General features: G+C 39.7%; 1 protein-coding gene across 2 annotated transcripts in view; it reads right to left on the minus strand.

Moving 5' to 3' along the window:
• The window catches only part of Vav3 (vav guanine nucleotide exchange factor 3), a 353,521-nt gene that overhangs the window by 263,389 nt on the left and 71,388 nt on the right, over window positions 1-18,744 (minus strand). The window lies entirely within an intron of this gene.

Genomic DNA, 18,744 nt, shown 5'->3' on the forward strand with positions numbered 1-18,744 from the left:
GCTTGTAGCCTCTTGAAACTTACATTGCAATATGAGGTGACAGCCAAGCACAAACATGGGAACAAACTTAATGAAATAGTTTAATTTAGGTTTTTGTATGGTGTCTGGAGAAGGGATCTGGAGAGCAAACAGGCAGGGGCAGGTAGAACTTAGCTAGAACGGTTAGAAACAAACTCACTGAGAGGCAGACAGAGACACAGGGTAGTATGAAGTAGGAGTGTCTGCAAGAGACATCAGAGCCGACAATGAGCTAGGGAGAAAGGTAAAGGTAATCTAAAAAGGGAGGAGTCAGACACAGAAGGGCCTGTTCCATAGCCTTTATTCTGATATGGAAAATATGAGGTGCTTGGGCCAAAAGTGAAACAAAATTCAGTGTCTCATGAAGGGTTTTCAGGAGCTACTGTGGTGCTGGCAGACTGGAGGAGAGTGGGGTAAGTACAAGGCAGAGAAACAGGAAGCTACTGCAATAAGTCCCACGGTGTTCCATCTGAGGTTAGTCATCAGTGGCAGGCAATTGGATATGTAAGTCTACAGCCCAGGAGATAGGCACAGACTTCAGACCTAAGTCCGGGAATGTTCAGAGCAGTGGTTCTCAAACTTCCTAATGCTTCGACGTGTTAATGCAGTTCCTGGTGTGGTGAAGACTCCCAACCATAAAATTATTTCCATTGCTGCTTCATAACTGTAATTTTGCTGCTGTTGTTGAGTGAAAAGATGAAGATCATCACTGCCTAGGGAAGTTGCCAGTGAAGGTTACAGACTCTCTAACCATAGTAAACTCTATGGGGTCAGGGACTGGGGCAAAAGACTGGAGTAGATCCAGGGCCGTGGGGGGAGAGAAGCCAGGATAGAGGCTGTTGAGCAGCACTGCAAAGGGAAACAAAACCTTGACAGGAGCAGAGGTTACCCAGAAGAGGCCTCGTTGCACAATGAAGTCCTTGAGCAGGCAAAGGAGAGGAAGTGAAGTGTAGAGGCTGACCTTGGGCAGGTTCTCGCCCAGCCCATCCATGCAACCGGAACGGGAGACAGACAGGAAGATACTACTGACAACTTAAAACCCAGATCTTAGAGCTCGCTTTTACTATCTGAAAGACAGAGGTCTACCCATACACATATGTCAGAAGCAAATTAATTCTGGGTTTGCTTGTGACAAGTTCTTAAATTGTCACCCAGGGAAACTTGGAACTAGCAATGAAGACTACACTGGCCTTGAACTCAAAGTAATCCTTTTGCCTCTGTTTCCCAAGTGTACAATGATATTATAGGCATAAGTTACCACTCCCAGTTTAGTAAATTAACTCTTTTGGAAATAAGAACTGCCATGGTATACATTTTAAATTTTTACGTACTTATGTCAAAACTTTAAATAAATGTAGCTTATTATATGTCAATCCTTCCAGAATAATTTTGTGAACTTATTCTCCTGGTGGCTGGTGCGACCTATAATCCCAACTCACATAGGAAATAGAAAGAGTATCAGGAGTTCAGGATTATCCTCAGCTATGCAGTAAGTTCAGGGTTAGCCTGAGCTACCTGAGACCATCTCAAAATCAAGGAACAGCAACAAAACAAACAAACAAAAAACAACAACAAGAACTTAATCTCCAATAACTGAGTACTATATCAATAAGTGAGTAATTATTTCTTCTTTGCTTTTAAGTGTTTCCAAAGCACTGACTGCCAATATCACATCTTGTTTTGTTTTGATTTGGTTTTGTATTTCTAAACTTGAAGAAAGCTCATCTTGCTTTCTCTACATTCAGATTCGCCATGGACTTAACTTGAGTTTTACCCTGTACAGGAAGCAGTCTCAGAGGCTTAAATATTTCAGGAGGGGTTAAAACCGCAAGGGAAGCATCATAAACCCTTTGCAAGGCAAACAGCAGCCAATCAGGGGATGCAGCGACTGCTGTCACTTTAAAGATTCATGAGACCTTTGCTACACAGCACTACTCTGCATGTTGCTCCTCCACACAGAATCGCTTATTTACAGATTAAAAGCCTTGCATTCTGCCAAGACAGGCAATAATTACTCTCTAGGGGATTATGCAATTGCTCTCTTGCAGTATTTTTTTAACATAATTAAGTGAGGAGAGACTCATAGCTCACCAAGGAACAAAGCACTGTTGCAAATACCACCCTCCGAAGATGTCTCACCAAACCCACATTTTCCCCATGTGTAGGAAAAACTTGCAGCAGGTCTCCACCAAAACGCTTTGATCATGAAGTCAGAAAGGCAAGAAGCATCATTCAAAGTCGAAACAGTTGAAAACAGCCGAGAAGCCTGAAAAACAGGCTTTGCATTGACTGGAGCCAATATTAACCTTCCCTATCCTTCACAAGTTCAGTTCTCTTCCAACCAACACATGTTTGCCGGAGCTGAACAAAGTCACTAAGGTGCTGTTGCTTTCCTAGGCCAGTCGCTAGCCTGATCACCCTGTTTGATACCAGGCTTTAGCCAGATGTTTTTGAATGCCTGCAATAGCAGAGATACTGGAAAAGCTAAAAGGCTCCACTTTAAGCTTTTCTAGTAATACTCCCAGGAGATCTCCATAGTGCTTCAAAATTTGGCTGAAAGCAGTAGGCTCTGCATGTACTATAGACTCCCAAGTGCTCTGCTATGTGCAAAAACAGGAGCAGAGTGGAGGGCAGAGGAGGGGCTGTGGCATCATTATGGAGGTCCCAAACACAGCTGAGCCCACCAGACACCCTGCTCCCTCACATGTTTGCTAGGCTTCAATTCTATTCCTTGTTTCTGGTTTAAGAAATCCAACACAAAGGCCAAAAGAATAATATACCTACGCCATAGACTCTGCCTTATTCCACAACCACAACATCACTGTGTATGCTTTTGTGTGCATGCCCTTTAGTACAAAAACATTTTGTCTGTGCTGTCTGAAAGGAGGGTGCAGACATTTTTATTCGCTCCTAAATCATTCACCATGCATCTCTTAAAGTACCTTGGAGTGACTCTTACCAAACATGTGAAAGATCTGTATGGCAAGAACTTCAGGTCTCTGAAGAAGGAAATAGAAGAAGACCTCAAAAAATAAAAAAAAACCTCCCATGCTCATGGATCAGCAGGATTAATATAGTTAAAATGGCCATTTTGCCAAAAGCAATATACAGATTCAACACAATACCCATCAAAATCCCAACTCAATTCTTCATAGATTTAGAAATAGCAATTCTCAAATTCATCTGGAATACCAAAAAACCCAGGATAGCTAAAACTATTCTCAACAACAAAAGAAATTCTGGAGAAATCAGTATCCCTGACCTCAAGCAATACTACCAAGCAATTGTGTTAGTGTTAAAAACTGCATGGTATTGGTACAGTGACAGGCAGGCGGATCAATGGAACAGGATTGAAGATCCAGAAATGAACCCACACACCTATGGCCACTTGATCCTCGACAAAGGGGCTGAAAACATCCAATGGAAAAAAGATAGCCTTTTCAACAAATGGTGCTGGTTCAACTGGAGGTCAGCATGCAGAAGAATGGGAATTGATCCATCCTTGTCTCCTTGAACTAAGCTCAAATCCAAATGGATCAAGGACCTCCACATAAAGCCAGACACTCTGAAGCTAATAGAAAAGAAACTGGGGAAGACCCTTGAGGACATCGGTACAGGGAGAAAGTTTCTGAACAGATCACCAATAACGTATGCTCTAAGATCAAGAATTGACAAATGGGACCTCATAAAATTACAAAGTTTCTGTAAAGCAAAGGACACCATCAAAAGGACAAATCGGCAACCAACAAATTGGGAAAATATCTTCACAAACCCTACATCATATAGAGGGCTAATATCCAATATATACAAAGAACTCAAGAAGTTAGACCCCAGAAAACCAAATAACCCTATTAAAAATGGGGTACAGAGTTAAACAAAGAATTCTCACCTGAAGAACTTCGGATGGCGGAGAAACATCTTAAAAAATGCTCACTTCATTAGTCATCAGGGAAATGCAAATCAAAACAACCTTAAGATTTCACCTTACAGCAGTCAGAATGGCTAAGATTAAAAACTCAGGAGACAGCAGGTGTTAGCGAGGATGTGGAGAAAGAGGAACACTCCTCCACTGCTGGTAGGGTTGCAAATTGGTACAACCACTCTGGAAATCAGTCTGGCGGTTCCTCAGAAAACTGGGCAAGTCACTTCCAAAAGATCCTGCTATACCACTCCTAGGCATATACCCACAGGATTCCCCAGCATGTACTAAGGATATATGCTCCACTATGTTCATAGCAGCCCTATTTATAATAGCCAGAAGCTGGAAAAAACCCAGGTATCCCTCAACAGAAGAATGGATGCAAAAAATGTGGTATATCTACACAATGGAGTACTATTCAGCCATTAGAAACAATGAATTCATGAAATTCTTAGACAAATGGATGGAGCTGGAGAACATCATACTAAGTGAGGTAACCCAGTCTCAAAAGATCAATCATGGTATGCACTCACTAATAAGTGGATATTAGCCTGGAAAACTGGAATACCCAAAACATAATCCACACATCAAATGAGGTACAAGAAGAATGGAGGAGTAGCCCCTGGTTCTGGAAAGACTCAGTGTAGGCAAAACTAGAACACGGAAGTGGGAAGAGGTGGGTGGGAGAACAGGGGGAGGGAAGGAGGCTTATGTGACTTTCGGGGAGTGGGGGGCCAGAAAAGGGGAAATCATTTGAAATGTAAATAAAAAATATATCGAATAAAAAAAAGAAAAAAATGAATAGCAAACACTAACACCTAAAAAAAAAAAAAAGAAGTTAGAATGTTTCCCTACACACCAATAACATCAGCACACATCAAAAACCCAGTTCTCATCTTATTTTCAGACTTGATTTTAAAGAGAATTAACAATTACTATCCATTAGCTATTCAAATTCCTACCATTCTAACCTCATTTATAATGTCTTCACCTAAGCTAAGATCTACTCCAGTGGTTCTTACTGCCCTTGGTTACATTCTCTTTGTAGCACATTTTATTTTGACACTTTTTAAATTAAAATATAACTATATCCCTTCCCCCTTTCCCTTTCTTTCCTCAAACTTCTCCTATATCACTTCCCTCTGACACATCCCAAGCCGCCCCTCAAATTGATAGCATCCTTTATATTATTTTTTCATTCGCTAATATATAAATACAACCTAAGTCATTCTTTGCTGTTTGTGTGCACATGTTTTCAGATCTAACCACTTTGTATTGAGTAACCAAAGAGAGGGCCATCCCTGGGAGAGGCTAATTCTCTCTCGGGAATCATTAGTCACCTAGAGGTCTTTGTCTGTGGTGGAACCCCGGGTTTCCTCCCCTTTCCACATTAGCATGTCTACTGACCTTGCTATTGCCCATGCCTTGCATATGTGTGCAGTCATTTCTAGAAGAGGCAGCCTCACAGAGACTGTTATACAGTGTAAGAGTTCTTCTTATATATTGAGTTTTATAAAGAGTCCATGGCTAACTGTCTTAGAAGACATCCCACGTTATTCATTCATCCAATAAGCCCCCCATAGAATTGCTAACCTGTTCTTCTGCCATCTACACTGCCTTGGGACTGAAGTCTAATTGGCAGAATGAACTCATACTGCAAACTTCACACTTCCTCATCTGGGAAGACACAGCGCTGACTTGCCGCATTACCTGGCTAATGGTAGGCTCCATCATTTGCTGGTCACTGCCCCACCTCTCTCTCTGTGCCTTGTTCTTATATTCCTACACAGTCTGGATGTGAAAGCATGTTGTTCTGTGGCTGTCTTATCTCCAGACCTTATCTCAGAAGGGCCATCACTGACCATCCCGCCATCAGCTATTCTACTTGGGACTATAAAATAATGATTTTTTTCCAGTTCCATCTTCCTTCCTATTTATTAATTGATACTCTTTTATTTAAAAAAAAAATCATCCCATCTTTTTGTACTTTTTTCTTTTGAAGGACTGATTTTCACATGATCCTAGATTTGTGCCTGAAGGAACCTGCAAGTTTGCCCTGTGCCCTTTTGACACCTCTCTGCTTCATTTTGTGATCTCGCTCGCTTACCCTGTCTACTTCACATTTTTCGTCATCTGATTCTGATATTGGCAACTTCTTTAGACAAGTCTGCTTTCATCTGTAACTGGTATTTGGAAACAGAGAAGCATCCAGCAACTCTGGGATTATAGCCAACAGCTATCAGCGAACCAACACCTTCACCTTCTGTAGAAATTACCTAGCCCTTTCTAGCTCATCTAAATAGAACTGTCTGTCCTACAAGGCCTTGAATATACCTTTTGCAGAATTTTATAATCTTAGAGAGCCTCACATGCACCTCAATCTTTTCACAAGAAGAGAAACTGTACATCACTGAAGGGGACCCATAGGTAGAAACGATGTGGCTTGTACAGTGTCAGCCAGCACAAACTTTCCTCTGGTCTGTGATTCTCTGGGATTCAAAGGAGTTTCCGGGCCTTTTGTAGCATCTGCTACAGCTTCAAATGCTTGCCTTCAGAGAACTATTTCACAGCACAAAACAGGTCCATCTTTCTATTTCATAACCATCTCTTATTCTTGATCAAAACTATGCAACTTCATTAAATCTTCCTAGTTATTCACACAAAATCACTTTAAGTAGTCTTGGAATTTAAATCTTTACAAATTAGAATTAAATAACTTATTTTTTAATTTAATATGTATCTATACAAGATGAATAGTTAAAGATACATGAAACTCAAATAGCCATCTGTTGTTTTTAAACATTAATGAGATGCCCATTCTATTATGTGTTAGACATTATGAATTTCCCAAGATCCCCAGTGGATTCTCATTTATTAGTATATTAAAAAGTTAATTAGAAGTATCAAAACTTGGGTCCCAAAAGTAAACAGAACTCAGACTCTACACCTCACTGCAGTCATTCAGAGCACAGAAAAGAACACTGGAGTTGCACAATAGGGAGGCAAGTCCCATGGAAATGTGCAAAGATTCATTGAGAGTCCTGGAGTATGGAAACAGCATTCAGAAATAAATGGTACACCATGCAGCCTGAGGGGTAAACGTTACTAAAAGAAAAATGTCTGATATTCAGATGGGGAAGAAAATCGACTGAGTCAGGGTGTATGTGAGAAGAGACAGGAAAGGTATGAGCCACTGTGGGCAGAGGTAGAGGTTAACACTGGACACAAACGGGGAGGGAGCAGTGAGAGGGGACTGAGGGAGGGGAGCCCGCGCTTACCCAGCATGCCAAGGAGCTCTCAGCTCTATCCTAGAAGTGCTGAGGTTAAGGAGTTTTAGATAGAGGAGCTGAGTACTACTTAGCACTGCATTTTAAGTGTTTTGAGCGGTGTTAAGTTCCATGAGAAATATTGATACTGTTCAGTCCTCACAACAATCCAATCAGGAAAATTTTATTTTTCTTTTCTCTCTACAGAGACTGGGAGATTTATTCATATTTACAAAATCACCAAGGTGATGGAGTCTAGATTCAAAACCAGACCTTCTGACTTCAGCAGCCATGGCCTTAACTACTAAGTTAGACCGACTTCATGCTGTGGTACATGAAGAAAAAAAAAGTGTGTTTTATCATGTCCTGAGATGGAGAGCGAACACAAAACAACCGGGACTGCCGTATGTTAGTCTGACAAGAGATGGCGGTTATTGAGATGAGAAGGGTAGAAGAGTGGGAAAAGAAAGAACTCTGAGGCATATGAAAGGGGAAGCCATGGGAGAAAAGGCCGTAAGGCTGAGTCCAGATCTATACTCACTGAAGATCCAGCCCTGCACTCCCTGGAATGACAGCAGCAAATGAGTGTGAGATATATGAGATATATATGAAGGATATATAACTGACTGAGCCAGTTAACTCTATTCTTCATATGTGCAAAGGTCCCGCCTACAATGCGTGAGTCTGACCTTGCTTTCACAAGCCTCCGCGGATAAGTGATGCATTCTAGCAGCAAAGCTACCTTACGCTCTCTTGCCCCTTCCCTCACTCTTCCCCTAAACAAAGATTCGAATAGATGACTCATTCAAAGTGGAGTCAGAGAAATGGCTGAAAGGCACAGAACATCTATGCGTGGCCTATGACATCCTAAAATGATACATCAGGCCAAAGCAGTCTAGACCCAAGCAAGGAGCTAGTGCAGGCTACGGCTGTCAGCCAAAATTCCAGCACAGATGGGGGCAGCGACTCACAAAGCCCCACCCCTGGATGTGGAGCTCTGACAGCTGAAGGCTGCTGGGGTAGAAAGAGTCAGCTTTCTCCAGGGAAGGACAACTACCAGAGATGGTTCTCTCTTTCTGTCTGGGTGCTGGGGACCAAACTCAACTTGTCAGGCTAGTTGGGGCAAGCGCCTTTACATGATGAGCTATCACTCTGCCCCCACCCCCTCTTTAATTAAATGGAGTCAATCATATACCTCCTGGAAATTAAAACAAAATGAAAACCGGGTCTTCATTTGCCTGAAGGCATAAGTTGCATTTTCCTTGTGGGTCAGCCGGTAGTAATGGGGTTTCATGGGCATTGCTCCATGAAGAAAACTCAGCTTGACAGCATGGTATCTCCAAAGCACTTCATCTGGACCCTGACATGACAATATCCTCAAGGACAGAGAGGAAAAAGGCAGACAGAGGGAAAAGAGGTTCCTTAGTGCTAGCCCTGGACTCAAAACACCAGCACAATTCTCTTCCCAGTCTCGGACTCGACTAAATTTTAACGTTTTTAAATTGTGTATTCAAAATACAGTAATTAACACCATTTAAAGTCATAAAGCTGTTTTGTTGCTGTTGTTTTGCTGTTGTTGTTTGTCCATTTGTTCTTAATCTTTGAAGTCCAGATGCAGAGCACAATACGAACGTTTGTCACCCACGTGGAAGTCAGCAGTTTGCACAGATTCCCTTCCTGTCCACTGTGCTGTCCACCAGGTAGCTGCCCACTGCAGTAGAGGGTTACACACATGTGCCACAGTGTCTGGCTTTACGTGGAGCTTTGGGATCTAAGCTCCAGTCTTCGTGTTTGTGTGGCCAGTGCTTCGCCCACTGAGCCATGTCTTTAGTCCATCAAAGTTTGTTTGTTTTACATTTATTTAATGACAGTGTGCATACAAGCGAAGTGTGGTTTCACTGGCAGGATTCAGCTCCTGAGTGGAGGGCCAACGTGAAGATTACACTTTCATCTCTCCAGCACCTGGCTCACACCTGTTCTGGAAAGAGGCGTGCTGGATGGTGATATCCATCTGCCCAATGACTGTCCCAAGAAACTGTAAACATTTGGAGAGCAGAGACTTTATGTTTCATCTTGGAGCCCTTCCAACAGCACCTGGCTTTAAGTAAACTTCTAAATGGATGTTGAAGTAGCTTGTTTACAGGGAAAAAAAATTGAATACAAACCATCCTTAAAATATTACAAATTCTAAAAGCAATAAATTGGCCGCCAGGAAAGTCAGAGTAAAATGACAGACATTAAACTGTCATCATATCCTTCTACCTAGATGGCAATATAGCAATATATCTTTTTTATTTAGTTACTATAAAACTTTTCTGAGGTGTGGGAGGGCTGGCTCAGAGGTTAAGTGCACTTGCTGCTCTTCCAGAAAACGAGTTTGGCTCCTGGCACCCAAGTTGGGAGGCTCATATCAACCTGCTAACTCTACCTCCAGAAATGTGATGTTCTCTCTGGCTCTGTGAAAATACTACACACACACACACACACACACACACACACACACACACACACACATACACACACACACACACACACACACACATACACACACACACACACACACACACACACACGCACACACTTAAATTTTAAAAAGTTCTTAAAAAAACATTTTTGAGGACTTGGTGGTAATGATATTTACAAGTAAAATGAATAAAAATGTTCAAATTATTAGGCTGCTATTGTCATAACTTTTTTCTGAGTTGTCACCTTCTGGAACATGGTTCAGTGCTGGGCTACTAGTTGATCCTCAGGGAACTCTAGACGACAGTCAGCGGCGCTTGGGGTTTTTATGTCAGTGCTCCAGCAGTGGTTAGTAAGGGTAGCAATGAGAAGCAAAACGAGGAGAGACACTAGCAGTTGCAATTCTGCTAATGTGTCACCTCAGTAGAATGGAGGTGGGTGGAGTGCCCCCCTAGAGCACCGTGCTCACCATAAAGAATAACTCATCTCTGTAGCCTGTCACTTTGAAGAATAAGTCTTACAAATCTGCCTTTCACACATAATGAGAACAAATGAAATGTTACTGTGTTTTTCTGGTTTCTGTTGTGTATTGAGTTTTTTATTATTCTATTTTCATACAATGTATTTTGATCAGATTCGCTCCCAGCTTCTCAATGCCTCACAGATCCACTCCGACCTCCTAATCCCAAATGGATCAATATCTAAATGTTAGACATGAAGCTTGGAAACTCCTAGAAGAAAGTGTAGGGACCGCATTTCAGGCTATAGCTTCAGAGAAGGACTTTCTGAATAAGGCTCTAGTTAGCAAGGGCATAAGACCAGTAATCGACAAGTCGGACTCCATAAAATTACAAATATTCTGAACTGCAAAGGAAATGATTAATTCATTGCAGAGGCATCTTACAGAATGGAGACAAACCCTGGCTATATGAATCGACATCTCACACAAACAAGTGCCAGCCAGTCAAACTAGCCAACCTCAATAGTGGGCCATAGAACTAACTAAAGATGCTCAGAAGAAGAAATACAAGTCGCTAAGAGGTATTCTTTAATATTCAAATATAATTAAGAAACAGACGAGTTCATCATCCTCACTTTCAGGGAAATATAAATTAAAGTTCTTTGACATTTGATCTTTCTCCAGTTTCAATGGATAGGATTAAGAAAACATACTTCAGTAGACTCAGAAAAGTCAGATTTGAGGTCAATAGGTTCAAGCAGGAACTGAAATTAATATTTCTTTGGGAAATAGTGATGTTATTAATGATAGTAGCTATAACATATGTGATTTTAATACATATAAGCATTATGTAACAACCACACTAATTATTATTTAAAATAGAATTAATTTATATCCTAAATTATCACAACACATAAAAGCAGTAACTGATAATTATAGCTATTAATTGATTTTTATATTAAAAAGTCTATGTTTTAACATTATCTGTCTAGCTTCATGTTAAATGCACCCATTTCCAAAATATTGCAAATTCTATAAATCAATAAATTCTATTGCTAGGCATAAGTCATATTGTTTTCATTTCAAACCCTTCATGTCTAATCACATGAAGCCAGGTCAGAGGAATGCCTCTTCTCCATTCAGCTGTTAAGACACTACAACCCACACAGCATAGGCACCGCACTCAGTTGATAGATGACTCTGTGTGTGGTTGATCTCTTTATCTGGGATCCATATAAGTTTTTCTGGCAAGCCTTCAATTTTCTCAGTTTAATTTCTCATTGCTCATTTTTTGTGACAATATAAAGAAAGGATAATAAATCATTAAATTAGGAAACACTATCAATTTTATAAAACAAATCATCTAGGCTCCACCAGCCAGTCTGCTACTCTGGTTTCGTCTAAAAATGTTTAAAGATACTTTTTAAAATATTCATAATGTCAAAATCTTTATGTTTCTGATTTGAAAGAAAAAATTTTAAGATTAATGACTGCTTTACAATCGTACAATATTGTTAAATAAGACAGGGGCCAATGCTGTTAAACTTACGCTGTAGGATTGTCATATAGATTGTAAAGAAAGGCTTCTGAAGTACAATTAAAAATGAAACATATCATTTTCCCACCTGAGCACAACTTCAGAGGAGAGGGCCATACATAACTTCTCTCAGATGTAAAAGACAACATATTAAACTGCTATTCAGAGCAACAGAATCCTTAGCTTTAGAGAAGCAAACCACCTTTCCCCATGGGACGCTTGAAAGCGCCTGCCTGCTTTCTTCCTTTCCTGCTTTCCTTCTTTCTTTTGTTCTTTCTTTTTAAAATACATTTTGATTTAAAATATAATCACATCGCATCCCTTCTTCCTTCCCTCAAGCCCTCCCATGACCCTCTCGAATGATTTTCTTGATGGCTCTTGTTACATTCTAACCCAAGACACTCAGAGTAGGCTGCGGTCATGCACATTAACTCTGGAACAAAATTACTCACATCTTACCTGTCACTGTTTTCTTGAGCTAAATGTCACCCTGTATCTGCCCACATTTCTAACTTCTAATACCGGCCTGTGACCAGACTCCTCCAAATTTAGCATCAACTTCAAATTTTACACAAGTCAAAAGACAAGATTTTTGACATTTTGCAGTCGAAGGCTTAAAATGATGAAAAGATTTCCCAACAGCTTTGACAATAGTCTGGGTTGTTTACAGGTTCCTGTGGGGCCACTTGGTCAACAATGTTATTAGATGTAAACACTCCTTGTACTGGAGGCCTCAATTGGTGATGAGAGAGATATTCAAGGGGATTTGGGAAAGAGGAAAATGTAATCAGAATATGCTGAAAAAAAAAAGAACTATTTTCAATAAAAGAAAATAGAAAATAAAACATGAGCAAAAAAATGAAAATTTAAAAATAAGTCTTTTTAGCCAGGCAGTGGTGGCGCACGCCTGTAATCCCAGCACTCTGGGAGGCAGAGGTAGGCAGATTTCTGAGTTCGAGGCTAGCCTGGTCTACAGAGTGAGTTCCAGGACAGCCAGGGCTATACAGAGAAACCCTGTCTCGAACCCCCCCCAAAAAAGCTTTTTTAATGAAATAGAAAACCCTAATAAACCTAAAAAGTGGATGGGTGATATGAATATAATTCTGTCTGGCCCCAGAGACCATTCTGGATCAATAAACTAAATGACCTTTTTATACCACACCTTTATCATTGTTATAATTACTAATGTATAAATTATAGTTATATTTTATGCTTCATTGCCACTGTTCTATGTGTATGTGCATATGTATGTGTATAACATATATATATCCATGGTTTTATATATGTATATATAAACACATACATACATGCTTTTTGTGACCACATGCCATCTCTACTTCCTTCTTTCCATGTATATGTATATATCCATGGTTTATATATGTATATATAAACACATACACACATGTTTTTTATGTGACCACATGCCATCTCTACTTCCTTCTTTTGTTCTCTATTCTCTTCCCCCTTGCTCTGAGCTTCTACCTTTCCTCTTCGTCTTAAAATCCAAATTCTACTTAGGGATTTTTAGAATTATACACATAAGTGCAAACCTATAATGTTTATATTTCTGCTTACAACTTAACACTTTCCATTTGTATTTCTTTTTTAATATTATTATTTTCTATATACTTTGTTAACATTTCCCTTTCCCGGTTCCCCCCTCCCCATAAGTTCCATAAGTCCTCTTCCTTCCGCCCATTCTCCTATCAACCCCCTACCACTTCTCTGTCCTGGTACTCCCCTACAATGCTGGATTAAGCCTTTCCAGTACCAGAGCCCTCTCCTTCCATCTTCGTGGTAATCATTTGATATGTGAGTTGTGTCTTGGGTATTCAGAGCTTCTGGGCTAATATCCACTTATCAGTGACTGCATTCCATGTGTGTTCTTTTGTGAATGTGTTACCTCACTTAGGATGATATTTTCCAGTTCCAACCATTTGTCTAAGAATTTCACAAATTCATTGTTTTTCATTGCTAAGTAGTATTCCATTGTGTAAATATACCACATTTTCTGTATCCATTCCTCCATTGAGGGGCATCTGGGTTCTTTCCAGCTTCTGGCTATTATAAAAAAAGGCTGCTATAACTATTTGTATTTCTTAAGATGGTATTTTATTCATTTTTTTCCTGTGGCTGAATAGTATTCCACTGTGCATATATGTACCATGATTCCTTGGTCTGCTCATCTGTTATTGGAAATCTAAGCTAATTCCATAATTTGGCTATTATGATAGAGCATCAATAAACATATATATGCAGGTCATATTCTGATTTTTAATTACTTTGGTGATTATTCTTCAGGGAATAGTACAAATGGATCATATAGGTTTCCATTTGAGGTTTTGAGAAGTTTTCAAACTGTTCCCATGTGAGAAGTGCCACAATTCTTAACGGCAGAGTCAGGATTTGCACCCACATCTCTGTGTGTTGCTAGTTGTTCTCTTCTCCTGCTTATCTCATGAGCAAGTGAGTACTGACAGGCAAGCAACAATGACTGAGACCTCAATTCTCCTCCTGCACAACTGCGTGAACATTACCAAAGGCATAGGATTAAAACGATACAGCATCTGAGAGGAGCACAGCCAGCACTGAGTGAACAGGGAGACCACCCACGCAAGTCCAGTGGGATTGTCTGGACTAGGGCATTTCTTACATTAAGCACTGCAGTGGGATGAAGCTTAAACAGAAGCCATGCACAGTTCACAGTGACATCCATCTTCTCTTTCAGAAATAGAGCTACGCACTGCAAACAGCTCGGGGAAAATCACACAGTGCATTTCAAATGAAACTACAATTTTAAAATTACCTTTTATACTCTATAAACCACATCTTCCATTACAAGCTTGGGGAAGCAATAGATACCTATCATGCTAAAGAAGCAACACTTGACTCAGGAAGTTGTACATACCAAAAAATTGCCTTCAATTTGGTAGAAAGCAGCTGGGCCGAGTATCTGGAGATCCCAGCTGCAGATTACAGAGAGTAAGTCTGGAGAGGACAGAAGATAAAGCGTTTGCTAGAGTTGGAGCTTAAGGCCTTGATGTTCAATTGATTCAAATTCAGTTCACTGAGAAATTTTGGCTTAAAGACAGAAAACTGAAGGAAACAAACTGTGGAAGTTAACTTGGGGTAAAACACCCACTTACTTATATTGCCTACTTTTACATTTATTACCTGACACAGTCTTCTTTCTGGTTTATTCTCCAGGTTTTACCATCAATATTATAGGAAAATGACGTGCAGGGTTTCTTCCTAGATTCTTCATGACAACTTATCCAAGTCACTAGACACTAACACCGCACTTAACTGTTACCTGTAAGCTACTTGTAATTTGTAAATAAATGCCTTGTTATTTGGTGTATTTGTTATAGTATTTATACACTGTTCTATTCATAAAGCAATCATGTCTATCTATATGCAGCATAAGGCATACTTTACTGATTTTAAAACTTATCTTTTTGTGTTGTTTCTTATATAACATAATAATATTAAACTTCATCAACATTCAGATCACCAAGATGAAGAGTGGATGAATGGGAGAATGAGTCTTAAAAAGAAAACAGACAAAGGAATCTCTCTCCTGATATTTGCCAGCCAGGTACAGGTTTCCTTGTGTTACATCTTCCATGTTCTTGAGACTTGAGTGTAAAAACAAGATAACCTTTTCTTAACCTAAGCATCTTCAGTTTCAAACCATTTTAAACATCAGCATTAGTGGTCTCTCAGCTGGTTCCTTTCCCATATGCATTCCACTATGGGTCAGCACTAAACTAAGTGATGTCCACTATAAAGGATCATCTAGATCAGTGGTTCTTAACCTTCCTAAGGCAATTTAATAATATTCCTCATGTGGTGATAACCTCCAACCACAAAATTATTTCATTGATATTTCATAACTGTAGTTTTGGTACTATCATGAGTCATGATGCAAATATATGTTTTCTGGTGGTCGTAGGCAACCCCTGTGAAAGGAATCATGACCCACATATTGAGAACTGCTGATACAGATGGTTCTAGATGAAACAACTAGAAAGACTCAACCAAAATCAGGAGGCACAAAAGTAAAACTTAGACTTACAGCAAGAATCTTGGTCACACTGCTGAAACTTAAGTGTCACTCCTCAAATATAGATGGATAGATAGATAGATAGATAGATAGATAGATAGATAGATAGATAAGACAGACAGATGGATGGACGGGCGGATGGATGGACAGATGAATGGATATACAACATCATGTTGCTCCCAAGAGTATCCATCTACAACATCATAAGAAAAATAAATTACACAAGGAAAGTGTTTGGGTTTTAAGAACTTATGTATTCTGAACAGTTATGTGAAATTGCTTTTAAAAAATTAAGCACCAAATATAATAATATTCTTAAATTGGCCAACTTTTTTCCTAATTAAGCTGCTATAGTCTCTACTACCGCCATAAGATCACAGAGTAATAAAAAAATCATACATAAATAAATGCTATGCAAAAATAATACACTACAATAGTCCACGAACATACCGGTTCCATAAAGATACATCACAGAGGCAAAGCTAAGAAATACCCATAAGCCATCTGGAGGACACACGATGTGCTGACTGGGCTACCACACTTCCACACCTGACACTGTCCCCCCTTGAAGACACTTACAATGCCCCAAGCATTTCTCATACATAAACATCTAGAAATAAAACTTAATATTTCAGGCCAGTAGAGCCACCACAGACAAATGCCTAGCAGCAACTAAATGCTAATGGAAGCAAATTTCAGGCAGGTACTGCTCTGAGCAAAACTCTTAGGCAGTGGTAGTCTCACTACATAGAATGAACTTGAAACCTAAATAAAAATGCAATTCCTCTTCTTAAAGAAGGAAAGGTAGATGGAGGGAAAACTGGACATTTAAAACAGCAGCAGATTGTTGGGTTAAAAAGTCCTCCTCTACCATTGTTTCTCCCTGGCTGCAGAAAGTTCCAGAATAACTCTGAGAAACCTCAAGTACCCTAAAATCTCACCATAAGGGGGTGACACACATCTCTTAACACACGAAGCTTCGTGATTTGGAGCTTTGAAAAGCCAAAGTGATTCCTAAATCTTGGCAGACACAAGAAAGACAGAGGCAGAAACAGACATTCTGATGAGGTGGCTCTGTATAATTTAAGATATTGGATTTTTCTTAATAATTCCTGAATTTTTTAGTGGCCCATGCCAAATACTACAACATTTTGCCTGTAAGCTAAGAAATGGTGGCTGAAAGGCATCTGAAGTTTCTGTCTGACTTCTTCGGTTAGGTAGATTTATCATAAATATTATATATTATGTATCATATATCAGATATCATATTAGATTATATATCATGTATCATATATTGCATTTCACACATCATATTGTATATTGTACATTATGATTGAGAATATATATATGTATATATATTCTCAAAGCCTTTCCAAAGCACTCCTAAAGATAGAGCAAAAAAGAAAAAATATCACATCTGTGTGTCCTAGTTGTCTGAAGTTGTCTTGTCTACTATACATCTAAAATTTCTATCTTGCCTGATGTTTTTTGTAGACAGGGCTTCATGTAGCACAGGCTGGCTCAAACTTACTATGCCCCATTTTATTCTTTACTTCTTGATTCTCCCAAGTGCTGAGATTAGAGGAAGCATCTGAATTTCTTTGTTATATGTCAATTTTGCCTTCTAGTCCATTAGATAGTTATGCTTGTTTTCACATAAAAGGTTGTATCCACTACTTGGGATTGATCTAACCCCCTCCATTGTCCAAGTGCCCCACAAAGCATTAGCTCCCAGAAAACTTCAGCAGAAGAAAGAATAACATGGAGAAAGCATCTGTGAGCATGAGGGGACAGTTAGTTTCTACAATGAACAGTAGCTCGATGAAGCATGGCCTGGTCTATGCACCAGCCATGTAAACAAAAAGCTTTTCATGAGTCTCCTGTTTGAGTATGTGTTCACATGATTACCATACAGATGACTCTTACAAAGTAAAGCTTCCAGTGTCCCAGTGTCTCCAAGAGGCAACAGGAAGGAATTCTACAGATTATATTCTATTGGACTCAAAGATTCAGATTCTGCTCAACATTGAAAGTTCATTGACACTTCAAATGTCTATTGGAAACATATATTTCATAAAATACATAAGTGAAATATTCATGTAAGACAGTAGACATTGTATATGAATATAAAAGAGCTATAGGTCAAGGGTGACCTGGACAAAATGTTACCTTTGGAATATGGGAATCACAAAAATCGCAAGGAAGGCATGCAGGCCCTCTGTCAACACTCTGTAAGTCTCCGAGAAAGAGAGACAGTAGATGCAGCACTTTCTCTCAAGGAACCTACTATACACTAAAGGAATTAAACCCACAAATGTGAGTTCAAGGATATGATGGAGACAATGAAGGTATGTTCATGATGCTAAGAGCATACAGAATGAAATCGCTGTTCTCCCTGAAAGAAGGGTTTGCAAAGCTTCCTAGATTACCTGTTTTCCTGAGATACCGTTTTCTACATATGAATTTGGATGGCATCTTATTTTTTCAGCACATAACAGCTTATGACAGAGTACCAAAGGTGCAGCCATATAAATACATTAATACAGAGAGCCTAAGGTCAGTTGGATCATCAGACAGAATCAGCCATTGGTTAACTCATTCACTAAGCATCACTTCCCAGAGCCTCCCCAATTCTCTGCGAGGTAATGAACAAAGAGCATGGCCCACTGTGTTCAATGATCTTACATAGCGCTGCAGAAGAGAGATGGGAAATTATCCCAGTCCATTTTGATAAATGCCACTACAGGGTGTGTTCATGGTTACCAGAGCACAGTAACACGCATTCCTGGAAGGTGCAAGAATCAGGCAGCCACAGTTGAACCCTAGAGAGAGCGTTCAATCACAGGCCTTTCTAATGCAACATAATGTACTGAGGTTGACTACAGTTCTTTGTAATGTTTCTTCATTATCCCTTTCGGGTCTTATGAAACAGACATTGTTTCCTTGTGCTAGGTGAGCTCTAGATAGTTGGAGAGGTGAACAAACTTGCCTAAGCCAAGCTAATAACTGGTAAAA

The sequence above is a fragment of the Apodemus sylvaticus genome, chromosome 4 (assembly GCF_947179515.1).
Source record: "Apodemus sylvaticus chromosome 4, mApoSyl1.1, whole genome shotgun sequence".
Taxonomy (NCBI): Eukaryota; Metazoa; Chordata; class Mammalia; order Rodentia; family Muridae; genus Apodemus; species Apodemus sylvaticus.